The sequence below is a fragment of the Chrysochloris asiatica genome, unplaced genomic scaffold (genome assembly GCF_000296735.1).
Source record: "Chrysochloris asiatica unplaced genomic scaffold, ChrAsi1.0 scaffold00213, whole genome shotgun sequence".
NCBI lineage: Eukaryota > Metazoa > Chordata > Mammalia > Afrosoricida > Chrysochloridae > Chrysochloris > Chrysochloris asiatica.
The window spans coordinates 4,038,890-4,041,700 of record NW_006408731.1 but is presented as its reverse complement, the minus strand read 5'-3'; the positions used below and the strand labels follow the sequence as shown (position 1 = coordinate 4,041,700).

Genomic DNA, 2,811 nt, shown 5'->3' with positions numbered 1-2,811 from the left:
CAGTTAATAGAGGGTTCGAACACTAACTTTCAACATTTTATGAAAGTTGAAATGTAGAGGAAAGAGTGGGCATGTGGCTAAAGTGTGAAGGCTACATTTGAGGACAAAGCCATTCAATAATTCCAATATAACTGAGTATCTACTGTCAACAGGAATTGGGGAGCAAAGCTGAGCTCAAAGGTACTTTTTTCCTAAGGCTCAAGAAATCAGATCAGTACTTTGAGCCAATTATACCAGATCCACTCTCACACTTTAAAAAGAGATGGGCAAGGACATTATTTATTTTACATTGGGGCCCATAGGCCAGAGATTAAGCCTGGTTGTGACATTATAGCTGTGTGACTGTGGACAAGATTAATGAACCTTTCTGTGCTTCAGTTTCTTCATCTGCAAATTGACATACCAATCTGAGGCTTATACTGAAGATTAAAGTGCATAGGTATAGAGTCCGTACATCAGCAACTTGTGTATACTTATTCTGGTGATCTGTTATTAAAAGTGTGATTTAAACAGAGGCCCTGGGTGATTTTAGATGATCGCTCTTCAGCAATTGGGGAATTTGAACAGAAGCTTTCAGGGCTCCTGAATTGTTGAGTATTAAAAGACATAATGTCAAAGGAACTTCACATACACACACACAAAATGCTCCTCATTTTAAAAAAGAATACTTTTCTGAAGGAAAAAAAGTATATTATTCCTCAATTAGGAAAGAAACAAAACAAAATAATAAAACAAAACAGGGTAGCTTGAATAAGGTAAATAAATACATTGGCACATCAAAATTCGTATTAGTGCGTAAATGATTATTACTATGTAAGGTTCCCCCACCCCCCATGAGTAAGATGTACCAAAAGGATCCTGAGCACAGTACCATTTATTCAATAAAGGATGTGCAAACAAATGATTGAGGATGTCCCCAATCCCCATTTCACAGCTATACAGCTCATGAGCTCCCTGACATACTGGGCCTCAGAGCGTAGCTTGCCGTTTCCAGGACAGCTGGGCCACATTTTCTTGCACCTGCCTGCTATTGATAGCAGGGAATTTTCCTTTGTGGATTGCAACAAAAAGAACCTATTACCAGTGTGTTACATCTTGGTCTAAAGGTCCCAATAATTCAGGGCACCAGGAGTGAAGTTGGCCAAGTTTATCTTCTGGCTTGAGCCTCTCTCACCTCCTATCTCAGCCCCTGAATCCTGCCCCATTCTTCTTGGTGTTCACTTTTCCTGCTCTGCTTTCTGGCTCCTGGTTCCTGCTGTTCTCCTCCCTTCTTCTCCCTATTAGAACCTGCTACCAGGAATAGACATGGGGTTAGTCACTACCCTGCCAGAATGCATGTGCAAATTAATTTATGGTCTTCATTGGCTCTCTAGTCAAGGGATGAGAGGTTTTGTTCCCTTTTGAAAGATTTTTTAGAGATTTCTCTGGGAGTCAGAGAATCTTGGGTTGGGGTTTGATGATGGGGAATGCTTCCCAAATATATTAGTTACCTAGAACTGCTGTAACAAACCACAACAAACAAGGGCTTAAATAATGGAACTGTATTCTTTCACAACCCCGGAGAAGGCTAGAAGTCTAAAATCAAGGTGTTGGCCGGGCCATGCCCTTTCTGCAGGCTCTAGAGGAAAATCCTCCCTTGCCTCTTCCAAGTTTCTGGTGCTTCCTGGCAGTCTTTGGCTTGCAGATGCATCACTATAATTTCTGCCTCAGTCTTCCCATGACTGCCTTCCCTGTGTGTGTCTCCTCTCTGTGCCGCTCCTCTTCTTTTCCAAAAGGACAGTCTTCCAATTGGATTACATATGACCCACCCTACTTCATTATATTGTTGTTGTTATGTGCCGTTGAGTCGGTTCCAACCCATAGCGACCCTGTATAGGGTTTCCAAAAAGTGTCTGGTGAGCTTGAACCACCAAACTGACTTTGCAGTCCAGCGCATTAACCCACAGCATCACACCAGGACTCAGTTATGCCCTCATGTTAAACGATCCTATTCGAAGACCCTATATCCTAACAAAGTCATATTCACTAGGACTAGGGGTTAGGACTTCAACATATCTTTTTTGTTTTTGAAAGTGGGGTGTAGTTTTATTTATTTATTTCTACAAATACACTGGAGAATCATGTAGTGCTGCTGGCATCAGATGCCATCCTGAACCACAAGTCCACACACTCCTTGGAAACTGGTCCGGTGATAGCAGAACCTTTCATCTTGCCTTTATGGTTTACTATGACCCCTGCATTATCTTTAAAATCAAGGAACACACTGTCCTTTCTCCATAACTTTCATTGTCATATTACCACTGCAGGATATACCTTCCTTCTGAGTTCTGGTTTCCCTTTCTTGATCATGGTCATCACCATGTCACCCACCCCAACAGCAAGAAGTCTGTCCAGTCATCTGTTGAGGCCCTTCACAGAGAGGACAGACAGATTTTTGGCTCCTGTGTTATCAGCACAGTTGATCATGGCTCCTACTGGAAGATGCAGGGAAATCTGGCATTTTGTACCATAGGACCTACCACATCCTCGCTTTGACATCCTGAATGCTGGAAAAGCACAGAAAAGGCCAACATGTCTTTTTTGGGGAACACAATTTAACCCATCACACCAAGGCCCCTGAAATCAAACCCTGCAGGCAAATACCTCCTTTATCTGTCATATGACTAGTTTGGTAATCAAGGGCTTTTTGTTAAGTGCCTTTGAGTCAGTTCTGACCCATAGCGACCTTGTATAAGGTTTCCGAGGAGCAGCTGGTGAGCTAGAACTGCCGATGCAGTTCAAAACTGACTTTGCAGTCAGCGTATTAACCCA

At 42.5% G+C, this 2,811-nt stretch overlaps 1 protein-coding gene and 1 pseudogene across 1 annotated transcript in view; one reads left to right on the top strand and one right to left on the bottom strand.

Moving 5' to 3' along the window:
- The window catches only part of SCGN (secretagogin, EF-hand calcium binding protein), a 63,994-nt gene that overhangs the window by 59,588 nt on the left and 1,595 nt on the right, over window positions 1-2,811 (top strand). The window lies entirely within an intron of this gene.
- On the bottom strand, window positions 2,119-2,538 carry LOC102833967 (annotated as a pseudogene).